The sequence below is a fragment of the Ostrea edulis genome, chromosome 10 (assembly GCF_947568905.1).
Source record: "Ostrea edulis chromosome 10, xbOstEdul1.1, whole genome shotgun sequence".
Classification (NCBI taxonomy): domain Eukaryota; kingdom Metazoa; phylum Mollusca; class Bivalvia; order Ostreida; family Ostreidae; genus Ostrea; species Ostrea edulis.
Genome location: NC_079173.1, coordinates 7509297 through 7525253, shown reverse-complemented (window position 1 = coordinate 7525253; position 15957 = coordinate 7509297).

Genomic DNA, 15957 nt, shown 5'->3' with positions numbered 1-15957 from the left:
GAACATAAAAAAGCAAAAACTTTGTAAAATGTATACGGTGATGAAATCATATGAAATGCACATATTAATATAAGTATAATGTATGGGTTCCTTAACATACATCAATATAAATCAGTGGTGGATTTAGAGGAGACGTTGCAGCAGTCTAAACTTTGGAATTATTGATTATTTACCATTATGACTTAAAATTCATTCAACAAACTTGGAATTAAATTCACTTCTAAAAGTGACAAACTGAAAGAACCAATAAATCCCTTAATGGTTAATAATAGAATTAAGTCTTTATCTTCAACAACGGCATCATTAACGGTGTACATCTTTCAAGTTATATCTGACCAATATTACATTATAACTGTTGACAACATTGTGCATGTTAAAGTACTACACTAATTTCTAACTCCAGAATCGTTACAGTAAAGCTATATACAGAACTTACAAGTGTAGTTTATCATTTACAAATACTCAAATTCGTTTTAAATCCTTCGATTTATATACGACTGTAGACTAGATTATACAAAATTCTCTGAATGTGAAAACACAATATATCCTCTATTTTATGTCCATTAGATCGGAAATGAACTATATCCAAAATCACATAGCAACTGCCATTACAAAATGGTTTTATAAATCTTTATAAACATTTTGACAGCAAAATGTCATCTATTTATACTTAAAGGAAAACGTTAGCTCCTATTGCTCAAAAATCATAAAATAACAATTTTGCCATAGCTTTGTTAAATTTTGTTGCATAGTTGAATACATGAACTTTGCAATTATAACAATTATCCCACGTTGAAACTTCTTGTTTTAACGCAAATATTAATACTTCTTGTGACCTATAAAAAACAATATTGCGCCTCCTTTGATAAATATGGGTGTAAACGGTAAACAGTGCAGCATGCTGACCATTGACCAAGTGAGCGAACCCGTGGTGGGTACTGGATAGAGCCAGAATTTTGACAGAATGAGATTCTGCAAAAAGCGGTAAGATGTAATGAGATAAATTCATATGTGATATATAATTTTATGCTGGTATCAGAATTAACGTTGCAAAACCAAGAGCTAGGAGAACCGCAAGCAGGACTCAGTGACGGATCAAGGATTTACGAAAGGGGTGTATTTGGAAGTTAAGTTTTAGCCAAGGTACTCAGCAGTTTGGGTGCCATATCTGGAATTTCGATCACGATTTGTATTCATGAAATGGAGGGTCCTTTCTTAATCTGCTACTGGGACTAACAAATACACTGCTTTAAAATCAAGTGCTACTTTTATAATCAACACGTCACGTATTGGTTTATAAACATTGGTCAATACGAACATATAATGGTTTCTGTTAAAACATCCTTTATAATTACTTACTTATAAGGAGCATGGGGTAATTTCATACTTGAAATTTGAGTTTGGACCCCACAACGGGTATTCAAATTATTTTCTACACACACCTCTGCTGTCATTCAAATTCACGTGATGTAAAAAAGCATTTTAAAGTCCAACTCAGCATTGTTTTCGAATGATCTTCAAAGTGCAGTTAAGAGGAAATTGATGCATTGAAATTGTTTCAAATTGTCGGTATTGATATGATTTCCATTATTTTATCCACACATGATTTACAAAAACACTTGACTAAAATGTGGAAATTGAGCTATAGTGTCTCTATAAGTTGTTTTTTTTAAAACATGACCCCGTCTCTCTCTCTCTCTCTCTCTCTCTCTCTCTCTCTCAATAAATAAACCATCACATTATATACCTGAAACATGGCATCCTTATGAACATATTGTGTTCAGCATTGTGTAAGGAAAGTTCAATCATAGTAAAATCAGTATTAATCTAGCAATGGCACATCCATACTTTTACATACCATAAATCAATAAGGGACATACACTCTCTAAGTGTAATCACTGTCTCAAGCTTACGTTTGTACTTACTGTCAAATGCTTCTCAGATATTGAACAGACACTATTCTTGGAAGGAAACTTGGAAATGCATTTAAATGTCATATGAGTCTAATATATGAAATCGGTGATTTTCCTTTAAATCGTCGAGTTTGCCAATAGGTGAGGAAGTGTGCTATGACTTTCTGTGGCAATTCACCCGCAAGTGGTGACCATCTCAATATGAGTGGGAAGTTCTTCAACGGAACATAACAGTATAATCGACGAAATAATGCTACAATGTACATCGATATTTTTATAAAACAATATAATTTAAGACATGTATTTACATCTAATAAACTTTAGTATCTTCTGCATAGTGTTCATGAAAACATAATATGTAAATGACAGTGTAGATATTTTTAGAATCTCATCATATTTAACGATCATACAGCATGTCCAGCTATAACAAGAGGAGGTGGTTAGATAAGTATTGAAAATTTTAAGAATGCGATTCAGATGATAAAGACACATGTATGTAAAACTTATACGGTACCAATTTTGATGTGCCAGATGGGCATTTCGACAAAGAATGTCTCTTCAGTGATGCTCAACCGAAATGTTTGAAATCCGAAATAACTATGAAGTTGTGGAGCTAAATATAGCCCAAAACAGCGTGCCAAAAAAGTGGAGCCAAATTCGTCCAAGATAAGAGCTATGCATGAGGGAGATAATCCTTAATTTTGGAATGAATTTCTAAATTTTATAACAGCAATTGAATATACATCCGTATTTTCAAGCTAGTAACGAAGTACTTATCTACTGGGCTGTATGTGAAACTCCGCAGATTGTTATCACCCTAGAAATCTCAGGTTGACTGTACAGTTTGATAATGAACATCATAAATATGACATCAGATTTTGCTTCCTTGATGGAGAACATTGTCATTCTAATGCAGGCATTTTATTCCGTCATGTTTATAGATAATGCGATAACGCAATATTTTAATATACTTGCATATATTAAATCTAAGACGTGATACTGTGCAAAAAGTCCATATTTATATAAATATTTATAATGCGACGTCTCTTTCTAAACATTTGTTGTATCTCTAACTGGTTTTTCTTTCTGGAAAGGGAAGTCCCAGGACCTTCATGCTAAACAAAATTAAAAGTTTAGCATGTCCTTTTAATGTTAACCCTCTGCCTACTCTCCGAGATTTAATCACATCTTTTCTTTCTCATGAAAAATAATCCAGACACACATATATGTAGTAAATCTCAAATCAATGTTTTGAAAGTGTAAATGTGATTGTAAATAAGCAAAATATTGTGCTGTAATGAAAACAAAATTAAACCATCAACTTTATAAAGTTTTTTATCATAGAACTTATTTTATTTGCGCAGTGTTTATATTCTGCTTGATTTATATTGAGACTCATTGCTTCTCATTTGCAATTATGAAGTCATATCCTATTTCAATTTACTTATGTCCTCTTTTAGTGTCGTTTATCTATTTGTGAAGAACTGTTTTGTTATTTCTCGGCTTTGTTGAAATTGGACATTTGTAGGAAAATGTCTTAGTATATTTTTTAAATTGTTTTCTATATGTTATTAAGAGATACAATAATAAAGAACCTGCTCTATACTATGGTTTACTTTATGACTTTAGAATGCATTCTTCTACACTTTTGTACTATTTAACATCGTAATATCAACAGATACGAGTTGACTTTTGCACTAATTAACTTAATTAGTTAACTCGTTCTACCTGAAATTAATAAAGAATATCATTACGCGCATTGTCGTTCAGCCCACTGGACGAATAGGACGATTCCCAATTCGCCCCTCCCTAGAAAAGATGTGATTTACAGTGTAAATACGTTTGCAGATTTAGTGTAGTTTTACTGCTAGTGTTCTAGTGTTTGTTGTTTATCTTTAGCCATCTGATGTAAACATCTTCCCTTGTCCCGAGAAAACGAAGTTCGTATCGAAAAATTGAGAATCTAATTGCTGTCTCTCTCTCTCTCTCTCTCTCTCTCTCTCTCTCTCTCTCCTGTGAAAACTAAAACAGACAATTACAGTATTTCTGGAATTGATACATTTTCAATATTTGCAAGATTTTTATAAAATTGAATGCGCGCGCTTATGAACATTCTCACCATCGAATCAAATCCACACACATCACATCTCCGCATGACGTAGTTGTTTCATTTGCTATATAAGGAAGGATTGAGGTGATACACTAGTATACGGATTTGTTGATCCAAGACACCAAAAAGCTTACAGAAACTCTTTTGAGTTTCTGCTATATCGCTATGATTATCTTTTTTAGGCAAATTGAAATAAAAGAAAAAGGTATAGTATTTAATATCCAGTTTGTGACATTCCCTTTTGTTTTATATTTCATTGTCAACTATTAATATTTATTCCAATCTGTTAAAAACATTGGACATCGGATGTATCTAGTGAACAATAATCTGATATCCATTTGTATAGAGTAAATTAGTCTTATTTCTTCTTTTGTATGGAAAGAATTAGTTAAATGTTCTTGTTGTGGTGATCATTTTCTTTTATCAGGCATATGTTGCTAAGTATTCCATCTGAAATCTTGATTGATGGATTTTATATTGTTTAACCCTCCCTCTCGAGATATTTTTCACTCATCTGGAGACGTTTTCGGTGAAGGGCTGAAAAATTAGACTCGTGTTCGGAATTACGATCTTTGAACATGGATAGATCTTTCTCGTGTCACACCTGCTGTGACCCAAGTCTTGGCTTTGAGGTCTTAATTGGGGGGCCGTCAAATTTAGTCGCCTCTTACGACAAGCAAAGGGGTATTGGGAACCTGTTCTCACCAGGGTCCCCATGGAAACTAAAATCCCGAAATGTTTTAATCCTGAACATTTTATTCAAAAGGACTATTGTCCATACAGCACAGCTGGAAACTATTAAGTTGAAGAAAATTAGGCGTCCAGATAGTCACACAAAAAGCATCGGATTACTTCAATCTTTATCTTATTATTCATTGTAAAATTTATACCTTAACCATCTCCTTATTCTTACAGAAATTCTTGATTTTCCTCGTTGTCGTTTTTTTGGTTGCTAATGTTAAGGAAGTCGTTAGTAGAGACGGCGTCGGTCATCACCACAATGGTGGTGGGGATAATCACCAGGGAAACGATCGTGTTAGAACAGAAGCACGCGGTCCTGCAACCAAATTGGAAAGCTCGGAATCTCATCCGATATCGTGGTAAAGGGCTCATTTCAGTTGATATACAAGTACCTTGTGTTAGTCGATGTGAAATGTTAAATTGGGGTTCTGAAATTTCTCTTTCCTTCTTATCTTAATTCTGTTTAAGTTACTGTTGATCATGTATCATTTCTTCATTGTTCTAAAAATTGATAATAAAATTTATCCACGTACATTTCAGAATTCCAAAGGTTCTTATGGAAGGCAAAGGCATGATAACAAATTCCTATTGTATGTTTGTGCTTCCTAAGAATAAAACAAAATTAATATGAACAAAGTCTGAATCATATCTGCTTAGTCTGCCTTCAATAGATCATGCAGATTTCAAGGAAAAAATACTAATCACTTATAAAAGAGCTGCACTTCCATGATCGTTGAAAGATCTGTTACAATCCAAAGTAATTCTACTTATTGACAATTTTCTATCCATGTGATTAGTTATAGAATGAAAAAAAAGAAGTAATTTTTTAGTACAACAAGTCATACAACTGCTGTATGATGCCTTTCATGAAAGGTGAAAATAACGAATACTGATCAATCTCATAATTCCTATATATTCATACAGTTAATTGGCAATTTGTTGCAAAAACGTTTTTCAAATTACGCATTATCATAGTATTTTGTTTATCTGAAGAAGATATATGACCCACGACGGGTGTGACTGGTCAACAGGAAATATTTACTCCTCTGAAGCACTTGATCTCGCTTTTAATTGATGCTGAGGTTAATGTTTACCCTACTCGCAAGTTTTATATTCTTAATAGTAATTATAAGATTGTAAGTAACTATATCACCTTGCTACCAAGAAGATGTGGTCCCGATGAAAGGTGAAGATAACGAACAGTGATCAATCTCATAACTCCTATAAGCGATACAAAAGAGAGAAATGTTCAACAGATTTTCTTTTTTATATATTTTTTCCCCAAATTAATGGGTCGGCGATCGCCGCCCCTGTTGCTCCTTTGCCGATGCACCTGCAATACCATTCAGAACAAAAATATATTTGAAAGGAACATTATAAAAAACTATAAGCGAAATATCAGTATCAGCCAAATGAAAAAGCTATGAAGCAATATTCTATGTTCTATTTCAATCCATGAATTTAATGTTTTCAAATAATTCCAAACAAATCTACTTCCGGTGATGAAAATGTCAGAATTGTGTCTCATCATAGAGCAATTAACTCTATATGTATTTTCGACAACTTCAAGAATGTTCTCAAATAATTCAAAAACAATTCAAAATCATGAAAAGGTGAAGATAACGAACAATGATCGATCTCACAACTTCTATAAAGAATACAAAATAGAGAGTTGGGCAAATACGAACTCCTGGATCGATATACCAATAAGCATCTTCCGTCAACCGGTCACACCCTCCGTGAGCTCTACATCTTGATCGGGCCTAAGTAAACGGAATAATCCATTGTCAGAATAGGCTGACCAACAATCGTTATGAGACACGACTGGGAGCATTTGACCTGATGACAGACTGTGATGACAAACTAGACCATCTGTTATGCCTCACAGCATCTGATCTCATGAAATTCAATGTTCTCAAATTATTTCAAAAGTATTCTCATTCGTCTGATCAAAGCTCAGAAATGTATCAACATCTTAATCAAATCTACGTGTTCAATCTCAATATGTACTATTCAACATCATTTACTGTAATGATAATTGATACATATATAAGCAGTGTCACATATTAAATATGATTTAATTTTCTTTAGATATATCAATGTGTACAATCCAGGGGGCCCCTTAGGTGAGGATTAAAAAGGATTACAAGGGGGTCTCCGCGGAGACTTTACCCCGACTAGTGATCCTGTTACTTAATAAACTAGGCTTGCAAAACTAAAATCACCCGCACAAAATAACTCTAGATCTTTACTTAACAAAAAAAGTTTAGCAACTTGTAATATCTAATATAATATGATCAACATTACCATTTATAAGAAATTCATATTTAGTATTTATGAATATATTCATTAACCAGAGATAAATAAATGCTATACAAATCTCTAAATCAATTTTTCATACGAGCAAATGTTATAAAAAGAAAGGGGTAGGGTATGAAAATTGACATGCCGTTCAATACTTTGTATGGCCTCTATCAGCAGCGACCACAGCCAAAAATCGACGTCTCAACCTTCTGTTGAGGTTCCAGAGCTCGTGTATTGTTATTGGGTTCACGCGCACGACTCAAATGGGCCACGTTGTTGACGTCACGTCGCTCTCTCACACGTCGATCAATTGTGTCCCACACATGCTCAATTGGTGATAAATCAGGTGACCTTGCGGACCATTCCTGTTCGTCGATATTGTTCTGCGGTATAACGTCTTAGGTGTGTCGCACGGTGTGCGGTCGAGCGTTACCCTGTTGGAATATGGTAGTTTGACCCTGGTGCAAAACGGCGTAACTACAGAAACCACAATTTCTTTACAATAATGCTGTGAATTCTGAGTTCCATTTACTGTGACGAGGTATGTTTTACATAATAACAGATTCCACCCCAAATCATGACACTCCCATCACAATAGCGGTCAAGTTTTGGGATGAAACCGCTCATTTCGTCCTTTCCAAACACGAACGCGTCCATCTGCAAAATCCAAACTCGTCAGTAAACAAAACTGTATTCTACTTCCGCCGAGTCCAGCACAGATACGTGGTTGCCCAGGCAACGAGAGTTTGGCTGTGACGTTGAGTCAAAGGGACCGCAATAAGAGGTCTCCGAGCGCGTAGATGAACAGTTAGTAACCTGTTCCTCACACTCTGAATACTTATCATTATTCCAGATGCCCGACGCAACTCTTCGGTGACTTTGGGTGCAGACATGAAGAGGTTACCTCTCGACGTCGTAACAATAAAGCGGTCTTGGTGAACCGTTGTTTTCCGTTGACGACCATGGTGTTGACGATTGCTGACTTGTCCTGTTACTCGAAAACGACTCAAAAATCGACTGATAGTCGAAGGATGGATATTAGATTCTCGCGCTACATTTTTTACGACATCCCGAAGTAAACATCCCCATAGCTCTTTTACGTTCATTTTCAGAGATTTGTGGAGGTTTTCCCATCTGAAGTTTCTGCAAACTGTCGGTGTTTTTGTATGTACGCGCGTTCGAAGTGATTTCCCTGTGGATGTTTGCTTTGAAATTGCGTGCAATCAATCATGACAAATTGTGTAGCAGAGATTGTAAAACGCCAATCCATGACATAAACGTAGCGCATATTGTGAGAATAACTCATGTGTTGTTTTCACTGCGTGTTAGAGTATTAAAAAGATAAAATTGTAAAGCATTGAAAATAATGCAGTGAAATTGTTAAACCTTTTTCTGTTAAGTACATGTACATGTATATATAATTTTGAATATTGTTCAAAACATTTGTCTTGTAACTTGTGATAAAACCTCCATAATGTTTTCTCTTCAAATGAAAGCTTGAGTGCTTACATGTAGCATCATACAAGTAAAATTTCTGATCCTACATAAAGTCCACAGTCCTCATCACTGTTTTCGTTTTCTTATTAATACAATGAATACATGTATGTACAGTGCACTGATAATGTAGCATAACAGATTGATCAAAATTGGTACTGTATAAGTTTTACATTATGACCCCTGGGTCGAGGCCTCTGCTGGTGGACTGTTAGTCCACGAGGGTCTCTACAGCCCAGTAGATAAGTACTTCGTTACTAGCTTGAAAATTCGGATGTATATTTAATTGCTATTATAAAATTTAGAAATTCATTTCAAAATTAAGGATTATCTCCCTCGATCATAGCTCTTATCCTTCAACGAATTTGACTCCACTTTTTTGGCACACTGTTTTTGCCTATAATAGCTCTAAAACTGCATTGTTATTTCGGATTTCAAACATTTCGGTTGAGCTTCACTGAAGATACATACTTTGCTTTCAACTGCGCTTTGAAGATCCTTCAAAATTCATAGGTTTGTTTTTTTCATGCTGAGTTGGACTTTTAAAAAAAATTGATTACCCTTTATGGGTCCACACTTGCTTTTCAAGTATGAAATGAATCCGTGTTTTACAACTAGGTAATTATAAATGATTGTATTTACCAATGTTATAAACTAACACCAGCCTCTTTGCTTGTCCCAGTGGTTAATTTACACACACCCCCCCCCCCCCCCTGTATCGCCACAAGTGTGAGCAAAATTCCAGATATGGCACCAAAAATGGGTAAATACCTTGGCTAATATTTGACTTTCATATTCCCTTCGGAAATCCTTGATCCGCCACAGAGTTACATGTGTGCTTCTCCTAGCTCTTGGTTTTTCGAATGGTAATTCTGATCCCAATATAAGTTTTAGCTCACGTATGTCATTTTATTTTACCTGCTTTTTCGCGGAATCTCATTCTGTAAGATTCTGGATATATTCAATGTTCTTTACCCTTTCTCTAACTTAGTCACTTGATGACAAGCTGCACTGTTTACCCATTTATGTCTATGTCTTATAAAGGGAGGATGCTCAATATGTTTTTGTATAGGACACCAAAAAGTGTTAATTTTTGTGTTAAAACGAGAAGTTTTTACTTTAGATGATTGTTATAAATGCAGAGTTCGTGCATTCACCTTTGCAACAAAATTTGAGGAAGCTCGAAAAAAAAAGTGTTATTTCATAATTTTTGCGCAAAAAGGGCTGTAGTGTCTCTTTGAATATAAAAGGATGACATTTTGCCGTCAAAAGCTTTGTCAAGATTTATAAAACCATTATTTTACTGACATTGCTATATGATTTTGGTTTTAGTTGATTTCGAATCTAATGGACATAAAATAGATGAAATATTGTGTTTTCGCATTCAGCCATTTTAGTATTATCTATTCTACAGTCGTATATAAATCGAAGGATTTAAAAAAAGAATTTGTAAATGATAAACTACACGTGTAGGTACTGTTTATAACTTTACTGTGAAAATTATACAGTTAGAAAATAGTTTCAAATATAGTACTTTGAAATACACAAAAGTGTCTACATTTAGAATGTAATATTAGTCATGGTCTTCTTGAGTTTAAGGACAAGAAATTAGGTACAAGTGAAGTGCTTTAAAATACACAAGGTTTGCAAAAGTTAGAATGTAATATTGGTCAGATATAACTTGAAAGATGTACACAGTTAGTGATACCCTTGTTAAGGGTAAGGACTGAATTTCATTAATAAGCACAAAGTCAGAGATTTTTTGGTTCTTGTAGTTTGTTACTTTTAGAAATGAATGTAATTCCAAGTTTGTAAAATGAATTTTAAGTCATCATGGTAAATAATCAATAATTCCAGGGTTTAGCATACGTCTTCCATTACACCTTTCATCCATTTCAAAGCCAGGAGCTTTTGAGGTCCTTCATACCTTTGATTAAATCGAAGCAACCTACCATAACTATGTAATATGATGTAACAGGGTTTCAACAAGTTATAATTACAGTACTTTATTTCGTTTGTATGGGATTTAGTGTACATATCGTGCAGCAACGAGACTCTCACACCCCTCTATACAACAAGACTCTCACACCCCTCTATACAACGAGACTCTCACACCCCTCTATACAACGAGACTCTCACACCCCTCTATACAACGAAACTCTCACACCCCTCTATACAACGAGACTCTCACACCCCTCTATACAATGAATTATATATAAACGAAAGAAAGTCTTGTGTAAATGTCAGGTGTATGGTAAACCAAGCTACTGACAAACAAGTTGATGGTACAGGGGTTTCAACAGTCTCGATTGAAGTCAGCATTTCGCAAATTCTATGGTCGTTATAACGATCTAGTTCGTCATAACAACCTAACATTGGGTCAAATGCTGTCTGACGTATTTCATATCGATTGTTAACCAGTTTTTGGCACACTGATTTTGACTACGGATAATTCCGTTTACCTGATCAGGATATAGGGCTCACGGCGGCTGTGATCGGTCGACAGGGGATGTTTACTCCTCTTAGGTACCTGATCCCACCTGGGTGTCCAGGGTCCGTATTTGCCCAACTATCTATTTTGTATTGCTTGTAGGAGTTATGAGATTGATCACTGTTCGTTATCTTCATCTTGCATGAATGCAATTCGGTAAAATATATATACATGTTTTATTAAAAATTCGAAGAAAAGTTATATCTTTAAATTAAAAAGATATCTCTTATTTTAAAGAGATGTCTCTTTAAAATGAGAAATATCTTTTAATTTAAGAAATATTTTTCTGAAAAAGAGATACATCTTTCATTTAGAGATATCTCTTTTACTTTTAGAGATATAACTTACACTTAGAGAGATAGATCTTACACTTAGAGAGAAATATCTTTCACTTAGAGATATATTTCTTTTACTTTTAGAAATATAGAGAAAGAGATATACCTTTATAATATTTTTATTAGTTTGAATACTTAAAGAATTCTACCTAAACTGGAAGCCCGTTAAAGTACATCTTATCATGGTTGCTGCAATCCTGGGCGAAGATTTTGCGTTTACCGAATGTGAAATGTATACATGTAACAAAACAAAGACAATAAATTGATAAAATATGTGAGCTAGACTGGATTTAGCCTTTTGACAACTTGATAATGTTACCCCAACCACCTTTTCAACTTATTCCGCCATTTTAGCACTAGAAGTATTTTGATTGATTACAAAAAAGTGTTACATCATATTAATGGTGATGTTACAGGGAGAAGTCATTGTGGACACCGGGGAAAATCTTTTTTTAATTTAAAGAGATGTCTCTTTAAGTTAAAAAGATATCTCTTTTTACATTGATAGAGAGATATCTCTTTACGCTAGAGAGAAATATATCTCTTAATCGTTGGGAGGTATTTTTCTAGTTTTAAGAGATATCTCTCAAAGGGAAAGGCATATCTCCTTAGCATAAAGATATATATCTCTAGCGTAAAGAGATATATCTCTACTTGAGAGCGATATATTTCTAGTTAAAGAGATATCTCCTCTGTTTAAAGAGATATCTCTTTTAGTTATAAAGATATTACCCTAGTGTGAAAATATCTCTCTCTAACTTCCAGAGATATCTCTACAATGAATAGAGATATATCTCTAGTGTAAAAATTACATCTCTTATTTAACGAGATGTCTTATTTTACGAATAATTAGTAAAAGTGTTTCCCATACTTGTGGCATGAATGCTCATAATATCATTGCAAAATTGTACACGATATGATATCGTAAGTCTGGGGTTGTCAAAAGTCAAGTAGAAAAAAAAATCGCTTCATTCGACATGGAGATCGCTGATATTGGATTTTTTAGAGTTTGGGTGACTTTACATTATCTCAAATATGCATGGTAAAATGAATATTGAAAAAAAGCGGATAAGGTATTAGGCACAATGGCTATTTTGCAGAATGTATCTAAGTACAAGCAACATGTGCTTTTTGCAGTTAAGAATCATTGCATGTTTTTACAGTGGCGAATCCGAGATTTCCAAAGCGGTGGTGTGAAGGTCAATTATTAGTTAAAATAATCAGCCATTATGTGTGCCAAATCTGGAGTTTTACTTATTTTATTTTGTAAATTTGGGGCGAAAGGGAGACTCTAAATCCACCACTGATTTATATTAATGTGTGTTAATGAACACATAAATTATACTTAATTTATCTATATTTGCATTTCTTATTATTTCACCACTGTATGTTGCTTTTCTATGTACATAGTTTGGAAGACGCAGTACGGTTCCGTGGAAGTTATTGTACAGCTAAGCTCCGCCCCTAGAAATTATTGTACAGTTAAGTTTCGCCTCAAGAAGTTATTGTACAACTAAGCTCCGCCCCGCTCCTAGAAGTTATTGTAAAGCTAAGCTCCACCCCTAGAAGTTATTGTACAGCTAAGCCCCGCCCTTAAAAGTTATTGTACAGCTAAGTTCCGCCTCTAGAAGTTATTGTACAGCTAAGCTCCGCCCCTAGACGTTATTTTACAGCTACACTCCGCCCCTATTAGTTAATGTACAGCTAAGCTCCGCCCTTAGAAGTTATTGTACATTGGAATTCTGTCAAAGTTTTTATGTATGATTTGATGTATGATTAAGATAAAAGGAAAAAGACCGAACCCTGAACCAATCTCGTTTAGATTCAGCATTTTCATTTTTTATAATCGTTATTACTATCTAACTTATTGATACAATTTGTTATCAGACAGAATGCTGTCTGATGTGTTTCATACCGATTGTTAGGCCGTGCTATACACACTGGTTTTGACTACGGATTACCACGTCTAACCGATCTAGAGGTGTACGTAACTCCCTCTAGACATTGGTGTGTCCTGGGATCCACGTTTGCTCTACTCTTTACAGCAGTAATGATAATTGTTCGTTATTTTCACCTTTTTGTCAATCTGCCGATGAATGTTGTCACATTAGTCTATTGATGAATGTTGTCACCTTAATCTATTGATGATTGTCGTCATTTCATTCTATAAATGTTTCTTATCATGTCGATATGTTACTGATTGTTTTCAACTTAATCTGTATATGAGTGCTGTGGTGTTAATCGGTTAATGTTTTGTTGTTATGTTCATCAGTTCATAATTGGATTGTTGTTGCGTTAATCTGCTAAGCTTTATTCCTATATTAATCTGGTAATGATTGTTATTATCCTTCAGAATAATACATCAATTTCCTTGGTCGAGGGCTGGTCACGTGGAAAGAGACAATTTGTGATGTCTCCCTCACGCGCATGGTTACAACTGTGTTGTCTCCCTTTAGAAGATAAATTTTAATGACACAAGGGAGAAAGTGATAACTTCATTAACTTCAGTACTAACAGTAAAGGTCACAAATAACACTTGAGAAGAAAACTATTCCCATTCGAATGCAGTTTTGAATTTCACTTGATGTTTACGTTTTTGCTTTGAAATACATTACGAAATATTTACGTTTGACGAATTGTTTTTGCGTCATTCTACTGTGACGTCACAATTGAAAACTTGCTCTCGCTTAACTTTCTTTAACATCAGTGTTTTGCCTTCTTGGCACACTGATTTTGACTGCGGATAACTCCGTTTACCTGATCAGGATATAGGGCTCACGGCGGGTGTGACCGGTCAACAGGGGATGCTTACTCCTCCTAGGCACCTGATCCCACCTCTGTTGTGTCCAGGGGTCCGTGTTTTCCCAACTCTCTATTTTGTATTACTTGTAGGAGTTATGAGATTGATCACTGTTCGTTATCTTCACCTTGCATCTAATAAATGTATGACAAACATATTGAGTGTAAAACGAAATAGTGCATGTAGTTGAGAGTAACATTGGTTTCACCACTCGAAAACTATTGAAAGGTTATAAGATTTGTCTGCAGAGAAAGTTGTTACGAATTTGTTGACGTTTTAGATAATAAAAAAGAAGTTTGGTACAAGTCAATAAATATGTCATAGTTTTTTTAACGTTCAGATTCTTAGGGATAATATAACTATTATGAAGTGCTTAGCAGGGAACATCACAAATTATCAGGTCTTAGTAGAGTTATCACCCTCGGGTGCATCGGCGCCCTCGGATGATAACCCTAATAAGACCTGATAAAACCGGCGCCCTCGCGTGATAACCCTACTAAGACCTGATAATTTGTGATGTATCACTGCTAAACAGTCCATAATTGTATATTATTATCCTTCAGAATAATACAATCAATTTCATTGTTCGAGGGCTGGTCACGGGAAGGGGGGCAATTCGTGATTTCTCCCTCACGTGCAGGCTGATAACTGCGTTGTCTCCCTCTAGAATATAACTTGTGGTGGCAGAATTGAAAATATGCAGGATCGTTAATTAATAACTTCAGAGTCAACATTAACGGTCATCAATAACAAATGAGAAGAAAAATATTCCCATTCTAATGTAGTTTTTCATTTCACTTGATGTTTACGTTTTTGGTTCGGAATACTTTACGAAAAGTTTACGTTTAACGTTATTTTTTGCGTCATTCTATTGTGACGTCACGATTGAAAGCTTTATCTCGTTCACTTAACATTTTCAAACCTCAGTTGAGTGTAAAACAAAATAGTGCATGCAGCTGAGGGTAACATTGATTTCACCTCTCGAAAAGTATTGAAAAGTTATCAGATTATTCTCCAGAGAAAGTTGTTACGAATTTGGTGACGTTTAGATAAAATAAATATATACGGTACAAGTCAACGAATGAGTGGTATATTTTAAGGTTCAGATTCTTCAGGATGATAGAACTATTATGGACTGTTTAGCAAGGAGACATAACAAATTATCAGGTCTTAGTAGAGTTATCACCCTACTAAGACCTGATAACTTGTTATGTGTCCTTGCTAAACAGCCCATAATTATATATTGTTAATATGTTAATTATTTTTGCCATATTAATCTGTTAATGTTTATTGTCATGCTAATTTGTTAATCATTCTTGTTATATTAATATGTTAATGATTGTTGTGTTAATATATTCATAATAATTGCAATATTAATCTGTTAGTGACTGTTGTCATGTTAATCTGGTACACTGTACATGTAATCATTATTGCCATATTAATCTGTTAATGATTGCTGTTAATCTGTTAATCATCATTGCTATATTAATTTGTTAATGATTGCTATGCAAGGTGAAGATAACGAACAGTGATCAATCTCATAACTCCTACAAGCAATACAAATTAGATAGTTGGGCAAACACGGACCCCTGGACACACCAGAGGTGGGATCAGGTGCCTAGGAGGAGTAAGCATCCCCTGTTGACCGGTCACACCCGCCGTGAGCCCCATATCCTGATCAGGTAAACGGAGTTATCCGCAGTCAAAATCAGTGTGCCAAGAACGGCCTAACAATCGGTATGAAACACGTCAGACAGCATTTGACCCAA